Source organism: Hylobates moloch, unplaced genomic scaffold, assembly GCF_009828535.3.
Source record: "Hylobates moloch isolate HMO894 unplaced genomic scaffold, HMol_V3 SCAFFOLD_12, whole genome shotgun sequence".
NCBI classification, from domain to species: domain Eukaryota; kingdom Metazoa; phylum Chordata; class Mammalia; order Primates; family Hylobatidae; genus Hylobates; species Hylobates moloch.
The window spans coordinates 9,506,199-9,528,341 of NW_026652287.1; the positions used below are offsets into that span (position 1 = coordinate 9,506,199).

A 22,143-nucleotide genomic window follows, 5' to 3' on the forward strand; every position below is an offset into this window, starting at 1 on the left:
CACAATAAAGGCTTATCCCCACTCTTGTCTTAGTTGAATTGCATGCTCTGTGAGTGGCCTCCATGTGGTGAATTGGGGACCCAGGATCCTTTCACACTGTGGCTCTCCCATCCCCTGGGGCTCCCCTGGAGTTCTCCAGTGTATCTGTGCAGTCAGCTGGCTGGTAAGCAGAGAAAGAGGGAGCATAGGAGATTGCGTGGGGCATTCTGGGGGCCAGGCTTTGAAGTGGTGGACCTCCCCTACTCATATAACTAGTCCCGTAGCCTCACCTAGAGTCCAGGGGGCTAAACATGTGATTTAGGAAGAGGAAATTGGACCATGCCAGAGTCTGCCATAGTGAGATATTGAACAATGAATGAACAAATCCATGAAGGACACAGAGAGCAGAGCAGGGCTCCAGGGGCACACATCTGAGGAGCCCAGTGAGCACATCTGTCTGCCTTGCAAACCTAGATGCAAATCACTGGACTTGATGCAGGGCTTTGGATTACAGGTCAGTATTCCCTTCTGTCCAAATCATAGGATTGTAGAATGTTGGAGCTGAGCTGAGAGCCCTTTCAGAGGTCATCAAGCCCAGCCTCCTCACTCTACAGATGGGGAAACAGAGGCCCAGTGAGCAGAACTGACTTACCCAGAGTCAGCAGCCAGAACTCTGGTCTCAATCCCATGCCAATGATCACTTCATTGCACTCAGGGAATCCCATCCACATCTCTGTCCACAATGTGCAAACCCCTGCTCTGCACAGAGAGATAGAGAGTCGTGTAATTAAGTGACAGCTTGAGTTGATCATCTGATGGCTTGCTTACTCCATAGGATCACTGGAGAAATTCCCCAGCCTCACGACAGCTGTTTGAAACTCAGCACCGGCTTCATTTCAGCATTCACTCCATTGGGATATTGGGAGTGGAAGACTACTCTCTTCCTAAGACTCATTTAAGCACTAATGTCTCTCAGCAACTCTCATGTGAGGATACAAAAGGTCTTCGTGAGTCTTATGATAGAAGTAGAAATTCCTGCAAACCCGCTAGAGAGCTTGGCCACCATCAGTTACCTATTGCTGCTTAACAGAGTACGTCCAAACATAGTGATGCAAAATGCCATTTTATTTATTTGCTCACAATATGGCAATTTGGGCAGGGCCCAGTGGTAAGGTTAGCTTATCCCTGCGCCACTGGTGTCAGCTGGAACAACTTGACTACTTGGAGTGGGGGACCCATTGACAAGGTGGCTGGCTGCACTCCTGTGGCTGGTGAGATGGTACTGGTGCTTGGCTGTATCTGCCAGGGCTGCTGGCTGGGACATCTGTTCCCCTCCTCATCACCACTTGGGCAAGGTACAGGTGCTTGGCTTCTTACCTGGCTTCAGCTTCCCTAGAGTTCAAATGCAGAAGCATCCAGGCTGCCACCACCACTTCATTCTCCTCACTCCTCCTCTCCTCCTTTTTTTTTTTTTTTTTTTTTTTTTGAAAGAAGGTCTTGCCCTGTCACCAGGCTAGAGTACAGTGACATAATCATGGCTCACTGCAGCCTCAACCTCCTGGGCTCAAGCAATTCTCCTGCTTCGGCCTCCTGAGTAGCTGAGACGCAGGAATGTGCCACTGCACCTGGCTAATTTTTGTATTTTTTGTAGAGATGGGGTTTCTCTATGTTGCCCAGGCTGGTCTTGGACTCCTGGCCTCAAGTGATCCTCTTACCTTGGCCTCCTGAAGCACTGGGACTACACATGTGAACCACCACTCCTGGCCAGAATGTCTGTCTTTTTTAAGGCTAATATTCCATTGTGTGGATAGACTACATTTTATCTGTTCATCTGTTTGTGGATGCCTGGGTTGTGCCCACCTTTTGGCTATTGTGAACGTTGCTGCTGTGAACATTGGTACACAAATAACCTGTTTGCATCCTGCTTTCAATTCTTAGCCAGGCCTCCCTAAGCTTAGAGATACAAACCTGGCACAGTATTACTTCCACCCCATACTGTTGGTTAGAACAGGCCACAAGGCCAGGCTAGATTAAAAGGGAGGGGACTCCACAAGGGCATGGCTCATTGAAGGCCACCAAAGTAACAGTCCCCTGTGCCACCCTGGGAAAAGATCTTTGCAGACCCACTCACACAAACCCTTCCAAAGCCTGGCTGTGCTCCTGGATGCTGCTGGAATATCCAGGTTCCCATGGCCCAAGCAAGGTCCTACTGGAGCCACTCAAGCCAGAACCCAACTGTTCCCTCCCTTGGAGAAGGCTGCACGCTTGTGCTGTGTTTTGTATTGCTGATGGTGGTGCCTCCTATTACATAATCTGTTATTCTGTGCTGCACAAGGCCCTGGTTACTTGTCAAAAGTTTCTAAAAGCCAGCTGTATCAGCTCCAGGCAACTGGGGGTGCTGCCTCTCCCTCATAGTATTAGTCACTCTGTACTTAGCTAAATTTAACTTTTTATCATCCAAATGATATTTTTGTGGGCTTGGGATTTTACATAATGCTACCAACTGCTGCAGGCTAAGAATTTCTCCTCTTTGTTATGTGTGTGCGCGTGCGCGTGTGTATGTGTGTGTGCGTGTATTGGGTTTTTTCCCTCCATCAGCTTCTGCATGGTTAAGCAAGGCTTGTTCAGTTTCTCTTCCCCTGTTCTGCTTTCCCAGGTCTGGGTTTTGTTCTTTGGGCTCTGCCTTTGCCACTTGCCAGCAGAGAGAAAAATCGCTCCTAACAGTCTTTTAATGGCCCTGCAAATGCTTCCGCTTTCACTGGAGGTCTCTCCACTTAGAATGTCTCTGAGGGCTTCCCTGCTGCCTCCAATAATCTGGGCTTCTGAAAGAGAAGCTCAGCTCTGGAGTAGAGTGTTTGTTGAAGAAGATGGAAAGGAGGGGGAGTAGGGTCATGAAATAAGAAATCCAGCCAGCCAGCCTGCCCAAGGCATGGGGTCCATGATGCCAGCTCCTCCTCTCGGCCCGTGGGAAGGTGGGTAATGGTGGAGGGTTCAGAGCTGTTCTTGGGAGAACACAGGGAGGTGGGCGGGTGAGAGGATGGAGACCCAGCCTCAGAAGGGCCTGGAGCAGCACTCGGGGAGCTAGAGACACATCTCAGCCACCTGACTTTCCCTGAGTCCCCACTGCTCAGAGGCTGTAGCACGCCTGGCCCTCACGCAGGGATCTCGGGTCTACACCATAACTGTGCCTGGGAGGTGCCTTCCTTTATTTTCCCGAGGAGGAAGCTGAAGATCAGCTCAGTGAGGTGAAGCAGCGGTAGTAATCACAGCGGCAGCAAAACACTGAGTACTTACTGTGTGCCAGGCATGGTGCTAAGCACTTGCTTTCTTTAGCTCATCGACTCTTCAGCCATTCTATGAATTAGGTACCAGTATCCACTCTCTTTTTTAGATAGGGAAACCAAGTCCCAGAGAGGTTAAGCATCTTGCTTGAGTGAGGCCTCATAGCTGGGAAATGGAGGACCACATTTCAGAACCCATCTACCTCCAGGACTCCTCTTGCCACCCAGTTCCGTGGCCTCTTCTAGGCTACATGGCTTTCCAAGGGGCACACTGGGACAAAGGGGAGAAATGGCACTTGGACTGTGCTCATTTCCTGGCGTTACTGGGCTGATTCCAGCCTGATTCCGGCCTGATCTAGTTGCCAAGTTCCTCCCATGCAAGCTGTCTTTAAAATAAAGCAGGGTGTACATGTATAGGCGGTCTCTGGGAGGATTCGCCAGAAACTGGAATTTGCCTTTGGGCAGGGAACTGGGTGCTGGGGAACAGGGACAAGAGAGAAACTTACTTTCACCCTCTAACCATTTTATCTTTTTGAGTTTTGAAGGTTTTCAAAATATAGATGCATTACTTGTCTTAAATTGAGTGATGTTATCTTATTAAAAAATTAGGAACAACTAGGTGTATACCCAAAAGAATTGAAAATAAATGTTCACACAAAAATTTATACAGCAATCTTCACAGTAGCATTTATTCACAATAGCCAAAATGTGGAACCAACCTAGATGTCCATCGATGGATGAATGGATAAACAAGGTGTAGTGTATATAATGGAATATTACTCCATCATAAAAAGAAATGAAATACCGACACATGCTATAACATTGGTGAACCTCAGAAACATTATGCTAAGTGAAGGATGCCAGACACAAAAGGATACATATTGTATGATTCCATTTATGTGAAGTATCTAGAATAGGCAAACCCATAGAGGTAGAAAGATTAGTGGTTGCCAGGGGCAGGGAGGAGGGGAGGATGGAAGTGACTGCTTATGTGTACAAGTTTTGTTTTTGGGGTGATGAAAATGTTCTGGCATCAGATGGTGGTGATGGTTGTACAACATTGTAAGTAGACTAATAACCATTGACCTATATATTTTGAAAGGGTAGGGTTTTGTTGGGTTTATAGATGGTCTTGCTGTGTCACTCAGGCTGGAGTGCAGTGGTGTGATCACAGTTCACCGTGGCCTTGATCTCCCAGACTCAAGTTATCCTCCCAACTCAGCCTCCTGAGTAGCTGGGATTACAGGCATGTGCCACTACACCCAGCTAATTTATGAGTATTTGTAAAGATGGGGGGTCTCACTGTGTTACCCAGGCTTGTCTTGAATTCTTGAGCTTAAATGATCCTCCTGCCTCGGCCTCTCTAAGTGCTGGGATTACAAGCATGAGCCATGGCACCTGGCTAAAAGGGTGGGTTTTATGGTGTGTGAATTATATCTAAATTGAAAAAAATTGGCCGGGCGCGGTGGCTCACGCCTGTAATCCCAGCACTTTGGGAGGCCGAGGCGGGCGGATCACGAGGTCAGGAGATCTAAACCATCCTGGCTAACATGGTGAAACCCCGTCTCCACTAAAAATACAAAAAAATTAGCCAGGCGAGGTGGCGGGCACCTGTAGTCCCAGCTACACGGGAGGCTGAGGCAGGAGAATGGCGTGAACCCCGGGGGGCGGAGCCTACAGTGAGCTGAGATTGCGCCACTGCACTCCAGCCTGGGTGAAAGAGCGAGACTCCGTCTCAAAAAAAAAAAAAAAAAATTGAAAAAAATTAGGAACCATGCCTCCAGATGGAGTCAAAGGCCGTGGTCTGTTGTCAGCACTCTGGACAGTTTGCCGTGGTTCCACCTACCATAGGTATGGGTCTCTCTCTACCCATTCCTTAGCCACCTGCCTCACAGTCGCCATGTCAACGGAGGCTGGAGACAGCAGTGTTTAACTTCGGCAGCACTACCCACTCATTTTGGAACTTACACTTTCCACAAGGGCCAGCCTGAGACGTGTGGACGTCTGGGCAGGCTAGTAGCTGGCACCCCATCAAACTGGTATTCTTTAAGTGTTTGTTTGACATTTATTTAGTGGGGATGAGGAGAGACTGATATTCTATTAATAGGAATCGTATAGAGAAACAGATTCACTTGCTAATTCACTTTCATGGACTGAAACAGAGTCAGGGATCTGAAAAATTTTTAGGAATGCAATTCTGACTTCTGTTGTTCTTGTCCCCTAAGGTATCTTTTTGTTTTGTTTTTCTTTCCCCTGCAGTTTTCCAAATCATTCAAGAAGTATATTGAAGATTTAGGCTGGGTGCAGTGGCTCACGCCTGTAATCCCTGCACTTTGGGAGGCCAAGGCGGGCAGATCATGAGGTCAGGAGATCAAGACCATCCTGGCTAACATGGTGAAACAACGTCTCTACTAAAAATACAAAAAAATTAGCCAGGTGTGGTGGCAGGCACCTGTAGTCCCAGCTACTCAGGAGGCTGAGGCAGGAGAATGGCATGAACCCGGGAGGCGGAGCTTGCAGTGAGCCGAGATAGCGCCACTGCACTCCAGCCTGGGTGACAGAGAGAGACTCCGTCTCAAAAAAAAAAAAAAAAGTATATTGAAGATTTGGATTTAAAACTTAAAGGAATGAAATGACATTTGTTCCTGGAAAACAGCAACACGATGTATTATTTGGTCTTGGATAGCCTGCTCCCCTCCAGGACTGTGACTACACGTGTATGGAACGTACATTACATGCAACAAACCCCAGCAAGGAATTGTGTTTTGTTGTGACTTTCCATGTCCCCTTAGGGCAGTGGACAGATTTGCTGTTTACCATTTATGTGAGGGGTCACTGGAGGAAAACTAAGTTAGCCAGCAGCACATTTTAATTTCTTTCCAGGGATGTTTTGAGCCCCCTGCCCCTAGAGGTCTGTTCCCCAAGTAGCTGCCTACTGGGTTGGCTCCTTAGCCTGACCCTGCATTCACTTTTTTCACTTTTAATACTTTTAGTCAGAAACATAATTCCCTGCAGTGCCTCTCTTTGTGTTCCGAGAGTGCTTTTTTCTCATAGCCCCTGTGGATCTAATTCTGTGGGGTGTGAGTCACCACTGCCCTTCTCACCCGCCGAGAAGCATTGTGGTGGGCTGGAGTGGGGCTGGCCTACCAAATCTGGCTTGCCATTGATGGGTGCGTTACCATGGCAAACCCTCAACCCTCTCAACAGCTTTCCTCACCTCGAACATGGGGAGACTTCAGAGTTGCTGGCCTCAACTGTGGCCTACGGTGGCATGTGGAGGCAAGGCTGGAAGGCCAGCTTGCTCATGGTCACTGGGAGGGCTGGGACCTGCATCCACTCTGCTGTGGGTGCCTGGGCTGTTTCATTTGTTCCGGGGGTTGAGTGTGTATGTGGGTGTGTACATGCAGCCGTGGAGACAAGGGGCTGGGGCGGGACAGCGATGGAGCCTCAGTCCCACAGAGGAGCCTGCATGGGGGTGGGCATGCAGAACGCAGTGGCGATGGCGGGGTTGGAAGAGCCGCCCGCTCCCTGCAGCCACACCTCCCACTGCTGTGTATTGCTAGCTATCTTCGCACCTCCCCAATTCCACTCTCCCTCCTCTGTCTGGCCGTTCACTTGGCAGTTGATGACTTTGCCATCCCCAGCCACCATTCCATTTCCCTTTGTTAGTGCTGTGCTTGCCCCTAGCGGGCGTGGACTGGTGTCTGAGGAGATCCCCACCATGCCTGTCCTCAGCTCTTAAAGCAGGGTTGCCCTGGAATTGGGCATCAGTTCCTGAAACACTCCCAGCTTCCATAGCCAGCAGACAAGTGGACTCTCTGTCATGGTCATTGGAGAGCCCTGTAGGCTGCTACCTGCTCTCTGGGCCCAGGGTCAGGAGGCTTGTATGTGTGTCAGGCAAACAAGAATGTGTATTGAGCTGCGAGATGGGCTACCCGGCTTGTCTGTGGTCCCTGTAGGAGCCCTGGGTTTGGGTGGTGGCTTCAGTGGTACCTGTGAAGACTTTGTCATCTCTGAGGCTGTTGGACCTGCTACTCTTTGGAAATCCATTTCTCCACCTTCTTCGTTTTGTTTTGAATGCTTGTCTCTGGCCTCTGGGTAGTCAGATCACACTCTTCCCAGCTGGAGGGGCTTGCTGGAAGGCTGGAAGCCATTTGCATCACCCCACAATGTGACCATGCCCCTGTCCCGGCATCAGGACGCCATCCTCTCAGACTGTGTCTCCCACTCTTCTTCCTGCATTATCTCATTTTCCAGCCTCCTCTCTGCGGTCTGAAGTCCTCCAATCCCAGTGGGGTTCATGAGTGAAAATCAAGGTTTGAGACAGAGCTCCAAGAGGCTTTGGAAATAAGATGGCTTATGGTGTGTGCTGGTGGTCTCAGGTCTCACTCCCTGAGCAGTTTTCCTAAGTAGAAGGGGTGCCGGGCAATGTTGGGGTGTATCTGTCACCAATTCTGAGTCAGACACTTGCTTCCTGAATGGTCCTGGGCTGGGTCCCTTTGTAAAATGGAGACACCTTTAGTCAGATGTCCCCTGTTCAATCCTCTTGGTCCATCGGCATTGTGGACCATCTCCCAGTTGGATTGGTGTGGAGTGATCAGAGTCCAAGTGTCTCACCTCCTCTCCCATTGTGCTTCTCCCTGCAGGATGCTGGCACGTGTGTCCTGGTCCTCGACACCCTTCTGTGAGCCTAGGCACCCATTTCTCCTCCTGTGACAGGGACATTAGTGGAGCCTTCTTAGACCCACAGGTAAGGCCGTCCACCTGTGCAGTAGCACCCTACTTCCTAGAGCTGAGACCCTGCAGGCCACCCTGGCCTTTGGAGTTTGAGGGTACAGAGACTTTATTGCTGTTTCCCTTTTCCCCTAAAAACCAGACTGTTGTTGGGCGCAATGGCTCACACCTGTAATCCTAGCACTTTGGGAGGCTAAGGCAGGAGGATCACTGGAGGCCAGGATTTCAAGACCAGCCTGGGCAACATAGTGAGACTGCATATCTCTGAAAAAAAAAAAAAAAAATTAAGTGGGTGAGGTGCCACCTGTCTATAGTCCCAGCTACTGGGGAGGCTGATGTGGGACGATCACTTGAACCCAGGAGTTCGAGGCTGCAATAAGCCATGGTCACACTACTTCATTCCAGCCGGAGTAACACAGTGAGACCCCGTCTCTTAAAAAAACACTGTAAACCTGACTTTATCTGATTAATGTGGGGTAGATTGTATTTATTGATTATGCTTTTGCAAATATTGACTTCTCTTCACTAAATACGAAAGACCGATGTTCTGCCTCTGGTAGCTTTCGATTCCAAATACCATAAAAACTGCTTGGGTTGGCCTTTGAGGCCCCAGCGGCTGCTATTCTCCTGTTTATAGAGCACCCCAGGGTGGCCCTTTTCTGTTTGCTCTTGAGGCTCAGCCTGGCCTGCTCTACCCTTAGTACATGGAACAGGACAGGCAGGAGTTTTGCTTCTTCTGTGCCTTGGCTGGGAAGCTCAGGCTCTGGCTACTCCCTGGCTTTGGCAGAGAGCAGAGGCTGGGCTGCTGCCTTGCTCAGCTGCCCGCAAGTCATGGTCAGTGGCCCAGAAACAAGCATGAGTGTGGTTTTTAATGCACCATCCCTCTGGATGTACAGTGAGAAACCAAGGCTGAGTGGAGGGCAGGCCTGAGCCTCTGTCTTGAGTCTCAGGGAGTGCCAGGTCTAGAGATTGAATGGTCCAGGGAGTAGCAGTCTCTCCCCTCCTACCCCCAGCTGGCAGCAGGAGCCCCTGGCCTCCCAAGCTTCTTTCCATTTTGTATTTCTGCGTCTCAGGCACAATCCCTGGCCTTGGTCCCATTTTCCATGCCAAGGCCTTTGTTGGGTGGAACAGGAGGTAAAGTGATTTTTCCTTCTTTTTTTCCTAAATGTTGATGAATCCTTCTCCCTGTACACTCACTGGCTAGTTTCAGCTTTGGAGGCACAGAGGATGGATGTTCCATCAAGGGAAGCTAGCAAAGCTGAGGTGAGGATGCTGGTGGGGGTAGGTTTAATGTACCCAGCCCCTGCCGCATGGGGCTAAGTCTCACAGTAACCATGAGCAGTGCCTGTTAGGGTCCCTTTCTACACAGGAAGCTGAGGCTCAGAGATGGCAGATATCAGCTCCAGGTTGCACAGCTAGTCAGTGGTGGGATTGGGATTGGACCCCGAGTCTAGACTTGGAAGCACATGGCATGGTTTTCCAAATTTGGCCTGTGACTCACAGGGCCCTTGGTTCAGCCCAGGCTCAACCGTTACTTGCTGTCTGATCTCAGGTAAGTCCCCTCCCTTCTCCAGGTGCCCTCATCCTCGCTGGGAAGATAGGGCACGTTGTGATGGGGCCTCTTAAGTTGCCTCTGGCTCTGTAGTTCCAGGCTGGCACCATGGACTGTTATCTTCTCTAATTGCTCATTCTTTTCAGTTGCTGTGAAAAGGCCTCCAAGTGCTAAGAAGAGAGAGTGCTATGTTGTATTTTTTATTTTTCTGTTTTGTTTTAATTCACTTTCCAAGGTGTCTCAGCTACTGGGAGTGGATGTAGGGGAGGGCGCATAGTAACACTCAGCCCTGACTTGCAGCTTCTCCAGGGGTCACTCGGGTTCTGCGGGGTTGGGGCCTCATGGTTGTCCTGTTGCCAAAGGTGTTGGCTGCCAAGTTGAGGCAGGGCCCGGTGAGAACTCTTCTGCCCTGCATGGCCTGAGCACTGACATTGCTCTGAGGGACCCTGCTTCAACACATCCTTGGTCTCCTGTCTCCTTTCTTACAGGAAGGAGGTTCTATTCCTTCTTAATAACTGCATTCCAGAGTGCAGTGGCTTTGCAGAGACCATGGCCTTGCAGCCCACCTCATCCGAAGGTCTTCACTTAGACCTAAAATGTCTTCAGGAATTGTTCTGCTCCACTCGTTTGTCCATAAAGTATTTATTGTTACTTAGTATGCACCAGGGACCATTCCAGTTGCCAGAGACGCCACTGTGAACAAAACAGACAGGCGTCCCTGCTTGCGTCTAGTTTATACACTGGTACATTCTCTGCGCTTTGCTTATGCAGTTCCAGCATCCTGAAATTCCCTCTTCCTACCTCTACCTGTCAGGTTCCTGTTTCACCTTCCAAGCCCATTTCAAACAGCTCCTTTCCTCTAAATTTCTTTGCAAGGCCTGGGTCCACATTAGCCTCTCCTTCCTCCCTCTGTGCTGTCACGGCATACTGCTTGGACCTCAGAATTCTTGGCATCATTTTCCCTGAAATATTTTAATAAGTGTCTGAGTCTGCTGTCAGTCTGGGAGCCCTGTAATGTGGAAGACTTGCCTTTGGGCGCCATCCTTTCCCCCCAGATCCTGGACTAGAGAGCTGGTACCACCTGCTTTTCCCAAAACCCTCCCCTAAAAAATGGCAGGCCCCATGTGAGGATGATTAGGGTTGCCCCCTCCATGCCTCTGCACCCCTGCTTGGGAGTTTGTGGCATAGTGACCCCTGGGCCCTGGTAGCGAGAGTCATGGGGTGGAGGGAGGCCACACTCCCTGGGGTCGGCTAAGAACGAGATCTTTCCTTCTCTTCTCTCCTCCACAGGGGACTGAGGAAGGAAAGGGCTCAAGGACCAGGGTTTATTTTTAGAAAATTTCCTTGCTGTGGAGGAACCCAGAGCCCTTCCTTCCAGAAGGTGGGGGTGGCAGGTGGTGGGTGGGGGTAGCTGGGGTTGTGTCTCCTACTGCCTGGCTGTCTTTCACAGAAGGGGTCTGCCTTAAAGAGGCGGGTCCCAGCCAAGGAGAATATTTGCCCTTAGCCCCCACAGCTGAAGATGTTTGCCATTCGGCACTGGTGAGCAGAGCTTCTGGCATTGCCATGAGCCTCAGTGTCCGTTGGGCAAGAGCTCAGCGGGGAGGGTCCTGGGCCCAGGCAGTGGCTTCCTTCCGGACTCCCCGTGGCTCAGGCAGGGAGGGGCACTTCCTGCCATTGTCTCTGTGACAGGCCTCAAAAGGTCACTGTCTCCTGAGGAGAAAGAGAGCTCATGACATGGGCAGGGCCGCAGACCACAGCAGCAATGACACAGACTTTCCAGGGCATGTCCCCACCTCCCCATGCTGTACCCCCACCCCCACCTCCAGCCCCTTGGATGAAGTCCCATCCTAGGTGAAGAAGGGACTTATCTCCATCTGTAGCAGCAGCAGAGCCCTACCTGCAGCGAGGGCCTTGCTTCCTAGTTCCTCCTCTCAGGCAGCCCTAGTCCCACATGGGAATGCAGGCCTGTCCGTCCCTGTGAGGTTTAGGTCTGTGATAAGTCTCGCATGTTAGAAGGCTGCCCAGAGAGCCCAGAGCATGGGGAGGTTATGGAAAGGAAGTAGAGGGCTGAGTGCCCTCATGCCCTGGAGCAAAGATGCTGCCCTGAGGTCCACAGAGAGCTCCTCCTCAGCTCCTTTGCTGTCCCCACAGAGCTTGGTAGAGATATGGGCACAATCTGATGACCCATGTCATGCCCTGGCCAGCTTTGTCACCTGTGCCCCTCCTGACTGCTCCCATCTACATTTTGTTTATCGACATGGTTCTTTGACACACACCCGCTGCTCAGTACGCAGGGCTTTAGCCAGAAATTGCTGGCTCTTCTCAGTCTCCTCTTCTTCCTGTTCCCCGGAGCTCTGGGGACCGACTCCTGCATTTGTGTTGTTTGCTCTGATGCAGCATGTCTTCCTGAGAATGTACTTTCTTTTCTTCCTTTTTTTTTTTAAATTTTTTTTATTTTTATTTTTGTTTTATTTTTTGAGACGGAGTCTCGCTCTGTCGTCCAGGCTGGAGTGCAGTGGCGCAATCTCGGCTCACTGCAAGCTCCGCCTCCCGGGTTCACGCCATTCTCCTGCCTCAGCCTCTCCGAGTAGCTGGGACTACAGGCGCCTGCCACCATGCCTGGCTAATTTTTTTGTATTTTTAGTAGAGACGGGGTTTCACCGTGGTCTCGATCTCCTGACCTTGTGATCCGCCCGCCTCAGCCTCCCAAAGTGCTGGGATTACAAGCGTGAGCCACCGCACCCGGCCTTTTTTTTTTTTTTTTTAAAGAATTATTTACTTATTTTAGAGATGGAGTCTTGCTCTGCCACCCAGGCTGGAGTGCAGTGGTGTGATCATGGCTCACTGCAGCCTTGAATTCCTGGGCTCAAGCAGTCCTCCCACCTCAGCCTCCTGAGTAGCTGGGGCTACAGGTGCACACCACCACACCTGGCCCAGAATGTATTTTACTTTCAACAAGGTGGCAGAAGCCTGCGTTCCTCTGGCTTGTGTTGAATTATGCTTCAGAAGGATGTCTTCTGGCTGCCGTGTTGAGAGCAGGCTAGCTGGGGTGAAGAGAGGAAGCAGGGGGCCTGTGGCGAGATGGTTGTTTCTGGGCGATGCCTTTGGTTACTTGTTGAGGTTTGTGCAGGCATGCCATGCTTGCAGGGGGATGGGCATGGGTCTGTTTCACTTGTGCTCTTCAGGACAGGCAGGGCCAGGAAGGAAGCTGGCCTGGCCTACCAGAGGGCATGTGAGGCCGGGTGCCCTGCTGTCTCGGTCAGTGGTGGTCTGGGGCTGGGGGTTTCTCTACATCTCTGCCTGCAGGTTCGCAGCATGGGAAACTCTTTCTCACCACCTTTCTTTTCCTTCTTCCTCTCGTTCTGCCTTTCCTCTGCTCTGGTACAGAGCCCCCGTCTTCGGTTCATTTCCGGTACTTCTCCATGGTGGGTATCCAGTGCGCTCACGTTGATGACCTCATCCCACCTGCAAGGAGGCAGCTGGAGGCATGACAGCTCAGCACTCCCGGTGCCTGGAGGCATTCCCATATGCATTGAGCCCTCATGCCTTCCAGTAGCCAGGTGTCGTCAGCAGGAGCTTTCTGGATCTGTGTCCCCTGTGTCACTTCCTTTCTTTGTTTCTTCACACACTTCCTGAGATGTGAACCCTGCCTGGGACAATCACTTTTGTTCCTGGAGACAGTGTACAGAGCTTGGAATTCTCCGAGGGGTTCCTGAGATGGCGCCATTCAAGCCGGGGGGTTGAATAGCTTGACTCTTCATTTCAGCAGCATGATTGACCCCTCAGTGGATCAACAGCGATTCATTCCACACATATTTAGTGAGTACCTACTATTCTAGGAGCTGGGCATAAAGACGTGATAAAATGTTAAAAACTTCTGGCCCTCCTGGGGCTTGTATTCTAGTGGGGATAGACACTCGATAGAAAATAGTAAAACCTGTAAGCACGTCAGATGGTGATCAGAGCTGCAGAAGCAGGGGAAAGGAAGGCCTCCCAAGTTGGGGACATTTAGGCGAAGACCTGAAGGAGGTGAGGAGTGAGCCAGGACAGTAGCTCAGGGAGAAAGGCCCTGAGGCAGGAGCTTGTCCAGGATGTTCAGGAAACTGGAGTGAGTGAATGAGGGGAAGAGAAGCAGGGGAGGAGGTCAGAGAATATTGAGGGCCCCGATGGATCAGGGCCTTGCAGGCTGTATCAGGACTTTGGCCCTGACTCTGAGTGACCTGAAGCTTCAGAAATGTTTGAGCAGTAGAGGGTCAGGATCCGAATTGTGCTTTAAAAGGATGGTTTCTGGCTATGGTGATGAGAGCAGGCTGGATGGGAGGAAGGGAGGAAGCTGGGGGATTGTGGGGAAACAATTGCAATAGGGAGTTTCATGCGTGTCCTTGTGAAGAGACCACCAAACAGGCTTTGTGTGAGCAATAAAGCTTTTAATCACGTGGGAGCAGGTGGGCTGAGTCCGAAAAGCGAGTCAGCGAAGGGAGATAGGGGTGGGGCCGTTTTATAAGATTTGGGTAGGTAAAGGAAAATTACAGTCGAAGGGGGTTTGTTCTTTGGCGGGCAGGAGTGGGGGTCGCAAGATGCTCAGTGGGGGAGCTTTCTGAGCCAGGATGAGCCAGGAAAAGGACTTTCACAAGGCAATGTCATCACTTAAGGCAAAGACCGGCCATTTTCACTTCTTTTGTGGTGGAATATCATCAGTTAAGGCAAGGACCGGCCATTTACACTTCTTTTGTGGTGGAATGTCATCAGTTAAGGCAGGCAGGGCATATTCCCTTATTTTATGATTCTTCAGTTACTTCAGGCCATCTGGGCGTATATACATGCAAGTCACAGGGGATGCGATGGCTTGGCTTGGGCTCAGAGGCCTGACATTCCTGCCTTCTTATATTAAGAAAAATAAAACAAAATAGTGTTGAACTGTTGGGGTGGCGAAAATTTTTGGGGGGTGGTATGGAGAGAGAGAATGGCCGATGTTTCTCAGGGCTGCGTCAAGCAGGATTAGGGGTGGCGTGGGAACCTAGAGTGGGAGAGATTAAGCTGAAGGGAGATCTTGTGGTAAGGGGTGATATTGTGGGGTTGTTAGAAGAAACATTTGTCGTGTAGAATGATTGGTGATGGCCTGGATACGGTTTTAGATGAATTGAGAAACTAAACGGAAGATACAAGGTCCGAATAAAAGAAGGAGAAACATGGATATTAAAGGACTAAGAACTGGGAGGACCTAGGACATCCAATTAGAGAGTGCCCAAGGGGATTCAGCATAATTACTTGGCTTGGTTGGCAAGTTTTTGGGCTCTATCCTTGAGTTTTTTTATGTTGTCATACACCAGGCCAGACTGATTTAGGTAAAAACAGCACTCTTCATTTAAGGACATACAGCGTCCTCCTTTTTCAGCAGTGAATAAGTCAAGGCCTTGGCGGTTTTGAAGGCCAACTGCAGCTTAAGAGTCAACTTGGGCCTGGAGGACTGATAAAATTTGTGGTATGTCTGTGATGCTAGCAGAGAAGTCATTAGACAGGCTATTAAGGTCGTGACAGGTTGAAATGCCTGCTATTCCAGTACCGAGAGCAATAGTGGAGGCAGAAAGTCCTGAACCGACCGACAAGGGAATTAGGGGAATAACTCTTTTTTTGTCGTGTCGGTGTCATGAGGGGAACAGGGAGCTCTTCGGTCCCATTTGCAAATTGAATTTTGGGGGTAAGGAAAACTAGTGTGCATGTGCCTGTCCAATTAGCAGGTAGACACATGTAGGTAGAGGATCCACAGAGGAAGAAGAGACCTTGTGTGAGGCAAAACTGGAGATGCAAAGTAAAAAGGTGAGAAGGAGTGCTGAAGGGGGTGTCTTGTACCCAGACTCCTAGGGATCCAGCTAGGGCGGCAGCTGTCAGAGGTTGTAATGGGGACTGATGGGGTAACTGTGTAGAGGAGGAGGTTCAATTTTCATGGTGTGTGAGAAAACGTTGAGTATCTACGAGCAACCTTTCACTGTTATTTTCGGGGCTAGGTATAAGTAAACAAGAAGAGGGCCTGGGAGGAGAGTCTGACTAGCAAGGGGAAGGTAGCCAAGGATGGAGTGAAATACAGGGTAAGTGTCTTCCTAAGCAATAATTACTGCTAACGTTTTTGAGTTTGTCAGTATTGATAGCGGGCTTGTCTGTAATATGGAGCTGGAAGGCTCCAGTTGTTTCAATGATGTGTGTAGTTGGGCTTTGGAGATGAAGAGTAAAGGAACATCGAGAAGGTGAAAGATTACCTAGGGGAATTCCAGTGGGTCTTTGCTGAGAGACACATAAAGGAGAGGCCACAGGAATAGTAGTTTGTGTTGTGAGAGGTCCAAATATGGGGGGAGTAGAGTTAATATAAGGAGAAAGGTTTTTTAAATAAGTGCGGAGGAGGGCGGCAGCTTGCTGATGTGAAATGTCTGGGGAAGTCTTGCTGGACTTGTCTAGAAAGTAAATGAGTTCTTCAGGAGGGTAAAGGTGAGGGCTGTTAAAGGAAGTTCGGAGGTGTAAGGAGACAGGAGATGTTGCCCACTCTGTCTGTAAGGTGGGGACAGCTGTGTAGGCACTGGAAGAAAGGGAAATGCAAAGCCAGCAGTTGTTCTCTAAGGAGGGATTAGAAGCAGCTAGGAGAGAATGGGTAAGGTTGATAGTGTGGTGGAGATAGCTGGGGAGGGGTAAAGGGTGGCATAAGAATGGAATGAGAATAAGAGTGAGTATAAAAGTAAAGAATAGAACTTCATCAGGGTGGAAGTATTGGAGGGTGCCCTGCCAGCAAAGATCATCTACCCACTCTAAGAGGGAGTTAAGAGTGGCAGTTTGGGGATAGCACCAAGAGATATCAGCTGTGATAGCTTGAAGAAACAGTGTAAACCGGCAGTGTAAACAAGAGTAGGGCATTTATAAGTAGTTAAGAACGGAGAATAGGAGTATGACTAGACAGAAAATAGTAGGGATGACAAGTTTTTTGGGGCTTGGCCTAAGTGGTGGGGGTGACTTCGTAAAGCCCTGTTGCAAAAAGTAGGGTAAGGACGAGCAGACCTAATAGAATGAAGGGATGTATTAGGCTCATAAGGGTTATTACTGTTCTTCAGAAATACTAGTGAGTTTAAGGGAAGTAGGGGAGAGTACTTGCGGCTTCCAGGAGGAAAAGGAGGGATTAGGCTGGCTGTCCGATGGACACAGCTTTATTCTAGAACTGTGAACCCAGTGGGGAGGATCCCACAGGCGGACGGCAGTCGGGCTACTATAGATGACTAAGTAGGGTCTGGTCCATCGAGGTTGTAGAGTTTGAGGGGTCAGATTCTTAACAAGAACTGATCGTCCAGCTAGGGTGTCTTCATATGGCTGGGGATCTGGAGTAGGCAAGAGAAGATTAGCAGCCTGGTGAATTTCCTGTCTAGCCTGTTGGAGGACTGGAAGATAGTCGCCTAGAGGGCTGGTGTCTGGGATGAGGTTGGGGCCAAGCAAGAAAGTGCGTCCATATAAAAGTTCAAATGGACTGTACCCTGTAGCATCTCGAGGACAGGCTCTAATTCTGAGAAAGGCAAGAGGTAAAAGTACTGTCCAATCCTTTTTAAGTTGGAGGCTGAGCTTGGTGAGGTGTGTCTTTAAAAGACCATTAGTCCGTTCTACCTTTCCTGAAGATTGAGGATGGTAAGGGATATGAAGGTTCCACTGAATACCAAGAGCCTGAGAAACTGCTTGGGTGATTTGACTAGTAAAGGCTGGTCCGTTATCAGACTGTATAGAGGTGGGAAGGCCAAACCGAGGAATTCTGTCTGACAGAAGGGAAGAAATGACCGCGGTGGCCTTCTCAGACCCTGTGGGAAAGGCCTCTACCCATCCAGTGAAAGTGTCTACCCAGACTAAGAGATTTTTTAGTTTCCTGACTTGGGGCATGTGAGTAAAGTCAATTTGCCAGTCCTGGGCAGGGGCAAATCCCCGAGCTCGATGTGTGGGAAAGGGAGGAGGCCTGAACAATCCCTGAGGGATAGTAGAATAGCAGATGGAACACTGAGAAGTGATCTCCTTGAGGATAGATTTCCATGATGGAAAGGAAATGAGAGGTTCTAAGAGGCGGGCTAGCGGCTTGTAACCTACATGGAAGAGGTTATGAAATGATGACAGAGTAGAGTGGGCCTGTGAGGCTGGAAGGAGGTATTTTCCTTGGTCTAAGATCCATTTGCTTGTGTGGGAAGAGATTGATAGGTGGAAGTTTCAGCGGGGGAGTAAGGTGGGAGTGACCGATGTGAAGGAGAAAAACTGGCCAGGAGGGACAGAAGTTGGAGAGCTAGCTGCTTGTCTAGCCACCTTATCAGCATAAGCGTTGCCTAGAGCAATGGGATCTGACCCCTTTTGATGCCCCTTGCAGTGAATGACCCCAGCTTCCTTTGGAAATAAAGCGGCCTTGAGCAGAGTTTTTATTAAAGAGGCATTAATGATGGAGGACCCTTGTGTAGTGAGGAAACCTCTTTCAGCCCCTATGACCGCATGGTGGTGCAGAATATGAAAGGCATATTTAGAATCGGTATAGATATTGACATGTAGTCCTTTTGCAAGAGTGAGGGCTTGAGTTAAGGCAACTAGTTCGGCTTGCTGAGAGGTAGTGGAAGAGGGCAGAGCGGTAGCCTCAATGATAGATGTGGAAGATACTATAGCATAGCCTGCCTTTGCTGGTGAGTGGCGATTAGGTCTGGTGGAACTGCCATCAATAAACCAAGTGTGATCAGGGTGAGAAACAGGGAAGAAGGAAATGTGGGGAAATGGGGTGAATGTCAGGTGGATCAGAGAGATGCAGTCATGAGGGTCAGGTGTGGTATCCGGAATAATGTGGGAGGCCGGATTGAAGTCTGGGCCAGGAACAATGGTAATTGTGGGAGACTCAACAAAGAGTGAGTATAGCTGAAGGATCTGGGGAGCAGAAAGTATATGTGTCAGGTGTGAGGAAGAAAATAGATTTTGGAAATTATGAGAGCTGTAGAGAGTGAGTTGAGCATAATTTGTGATTTTGAGGGCCTCTAAAAGTATTAGGGCTGCAGCAGCCGCTGCACGGAGACATGATGGCCAGCCTAAAACAGTAAGGTCAAGTTGTTTGGACAAAAAGGCTACAGGACGCAATCCTGGTCCTTGTGTAAGAATTCCGACTGCACAGCCCTGCACTTTGGCTGTGTGTAATGAAAAGGGTTGGGATGAGTCAGGGAGAGCTAGAGTGGGGGCAGTCTCTAAAGCTGTCTTCAAGGAATGGAAAGAGGAGTGGGGAAAGGATTTAGATCTATGGGGTCAGCTAGGTTTCCTTTTGTGAGTTTATATAATGGTTTTGTTAGGATGGCAAAACCAGGTATCCAAAGGCGAAAGTATCCAACCATGCCCAGGAAGGAAAGGAGTTGTTGTTTTGTAGAAGGGGTTGGGGTTTGAGAGCTTAGTTGGACACGATCGGCAGGGAGAACACGTGTGTTTTTATGAAGAATTATGCTGAGGTAGGTAACGGATGGAGAAGAAATTTGAGCTTTGGAGGGGGATACCTGATATCCTTTGGAGAATAAATGTTGAAGGAGAAGAAGTGTGTCTTGTTGAGAAGATTCAAAGGAAGGGCTACAAAGAAGAAGATCATCAATATATTGAATAAGGTGAGAAGCGGAGGGGTGGAAAGTAAATCATGAGAAAGAGCTTGGCTGAAGTAATGAGGGCTGTCCCTGAAACCTTGTGGCAGCACAGCCCAGGTAAGCTGCTGGGACTGATGGGTGTCAGGGTCAGTCCAGGTGAAAGCAAAGAGAGGCTGGGACGAGGGGTGCAGGGAAATAGTGAAAAAAGCATCTTTAAGATCAAGAACGGAATAGTGAGTTGTGGAGGAAGGTATTGAGGACAAAAGAGTGTACGGGTTGGGCACCACAGGGTGGATAGGCAAAACAATTTGGTTGATAAGGCACAGATCCTGAACTAATCTGTAAGACTTGTCCGGTTTTTGGACAGGTAAAATGGGGGAATTGTAAGGAGAGTTTATAGGTTTTAGAAACCCATGCTGTAGCAGGCGAGTGATAACAGGCTTTAATCCTTTTAAAGCGTGCTGTGGGATGGGATATTGGTGTTGAACGGGGTAAGGGTGATTAGGTTTTAATGGGATGGTAATGGGTATGTGATCGGTTGCCAGGGAAGGAGTAGAGATGTCCCATACTTGTGGGTTAAGGTCGGGGGATACGAGAGGAAGACGCGAAGGAGGCTTTGGGTTGGGGAGAAGGGCGGCAATGAGATGCGGCTGTAGTCTAGGAATAGTCAGGAAAGCAGATAATTTGGTTAAAATATCTCGGCCTAATAAGGGAACTGGGCAGGTGGGGATAACTAAAAAAGAGTGCATAGAAGAGTGTTGTCTAAGTTGGCACCAGATTTGGGAGTTTTAAGAGGTTTAGAAGCTTGGCCGTCAATACCCACAACAGTTACGGAAGCAAGGAAAACAGGCCCTTGAAAAGAAGGTAATGTGGAGTGGGTAGCCTCTGTATTGACTAAGAAGGGGATGGACTTACCTTCCACTGTGAGAGTTACCTAGAGCGTCTGTGATGGTCCTATAGGCTTCTGAGGCAATCGGGCAGTGTCAGTCTTCAGCTGCTAAGCCAAGAAGATCTGGGAAGGAGTCAGTCAGAGAGCCTTGGGCCAGAGTTCCAGGGGCTGTGGAAGTGGCTGTCAGGTGAGTTGAACAGTCCGATTTTCAGTGGGGTCCCGCACAGATGGGACACGGCTTAGGAGGAATCCTGGGCTGTGGGCATTTCTTGGCCCAGCGGTCAGATTTCTGGCACTTGTAGCAAGCTCCTGGGGGAAGAGGTTCTGGAGGAACCCCTGGCAGCTGCGGTTCAGGCATTTGGAGTTCTTGTGTGCTGGAGATGTGGCTGGGGTTTGTCTCACAGTGGAGGCAAGGAATTGCAACTCAGAAATACATTGCTACTTGGCTGCCTCTACTCTATTATTGTACACCTTGAAGGTGAGGTTAAGTCCTGTTGTGGGGTTTGAGGGCTGGAATTTAATTTTTGGAGCTTTATTTCATGTCGGGAGCACGTTGGGTAATAAAATAAAATGCATATTGAGAATAAGACGGCCTTCTGACCTTTCAGGGTCTAGGGCTGTAAAGCGTCTCAGGGTTGCTGCCAAACGAGCCATGAACTGGGCTGAGTTTTTATATTTGATGAAAAAGAGCCTAAACACTAACTGATTTGGGGAGAGGTCAGATAAAGAAAAAGGAGCGTTAACCTTGACTATGCCTTTAGCTCCAGCCACCTTTTTAGGAGGAAATTGCTGGGCAGGTGGGGGAAGGCTAGTTGCAGAACGAAACTGTAAGCTGGACCGGGTGTGAGGAGGGGAGGTGGTAGAAGGATTATAGGGTGGAGGAGCGGAGGCTGAGGAAGAATTGGGACTTAGCTCGACCTGGTGATGAGCAGCTTGAGGAGGAGGGGAAAGGTCAGATGAGTCTGTAGAAAAGGAAGACTGGAAAGACTCAGCGACGCCTGGGGTTGGGACTGAGGGGACAGGTGGGAGGGAAAGAAGGAGGATTTGGGAGGAATCGCATTGGGAACAGAGACTAGGGAGGGAATGAAATGTGAAAAATGCCCGGATGTAAGGCACCTCAGACTATTCGCCCATTTTTTGACAAAAATTATTTAGGTCTTGTAGGATGGAGAAATTGAAAGTGCCGTTTTCTGGCCATTTAGAGCCATTGCCAAGTTTGTATTGGGGCCAGGCGGTGTTGCAGGAGAAAATAAGGCGTTTAGGTTTTAGGTCAGGTGTGAGTTGAAGAGGTTTTAAGTTTTTGAGGACACAGGCTAAGGGAGAAGAAGGAGGAATGGAGGGTGGAAAGTTGCCCATAGTGAAGGAAGCAACCCCAGAGAAAAGAGAGAGACACAGAGGGAAGGGGTTTGGGGGTTCTTACCCTCCAGAAAAGCAGGAAAGGGGTCGGGGCGTGGAAATAAGGGGTTGGGGCGCAGAGATAAGAAGTCGGGGCACGGAAATAAGGGATTGGGGCACAGAGATAAGAGGTCGGGGCATGGAAATAAGGGATTGGGGGTTCTTGCCCCCTAGAAAAGCAGGACTTGCCTCTAAGGGTGAAGGAGAGGGGGTTGAGGGGTTCTTGCCCCTGCCCCAGAAAAGCAGAGAAGGGGTAGAGACACGGAGAGAAGGGGTAGGATTACTTGCCCCCCCCAAGAAAAGCGGGACTTGCCGCTAAGGGTGAAGGACCAAGGCAGGCGTCCCTGTGTGGTCTGACACCTCTGAAACCTGGGTGAATAATCAGAGAGGTGTCCTTGCAATGATTAAACACCAAGTGAAGGCTGCCTTCCCTAGTCCATGACTGGCGCCGGAGTTTTGGGTCCACAGATAAAACGTGTCTCCTTCGTCTCTACCAGAAAATGAAAGGAATTGAAATTAAGAGAAGGGAGAGATTGAAGTGTGGCGCCAAGATTGAAAGGAGAAAGAGGTTGAGGGATAGTGAGGGAGGTTGGAGAAGAGAGTAAAAAGAGGCCGCTTACCGGATTTGAAATTGGCGAGATGTTTCTTGGGCTGGTCGGCCTGAGGACCTGAGGTCGTAGGTGGATCTTTCTCACGAAGCAAAGAACA

The 22,143-nt window shown here is 49.6% G+C and overlaps 1 protein-coding gene across 14 annotated transcripts in view; it reads left to right on the top strand.

The window, feature by feature from the left end:
* Positions 1-22,143, top strand: part of PITPNM2 (phosphatidylinositol transfer protein membrane associated 2) — a 226,990-nt gene that overhangs the window by 33,525 nt on the left and 171,322 nt on the right. For 12 of the 14 annotated variants that reach the window (XR_009209078.1, XR_009209079.1, XR_009209076.1 and 9 more), the window contains exon 2: positions 7,907-8,010. The exons of the other annotated variants lie outside the window; for them this stretch is intronic. The gene's annotated coding sequence lies outside the window, so the exon portion shown is untranslated. The remainder of the gene's footprint in view (positions 1-7,906; positions 8,011-22,143) is intronic. 14 annotated transcript variants of the gene reach the window in all.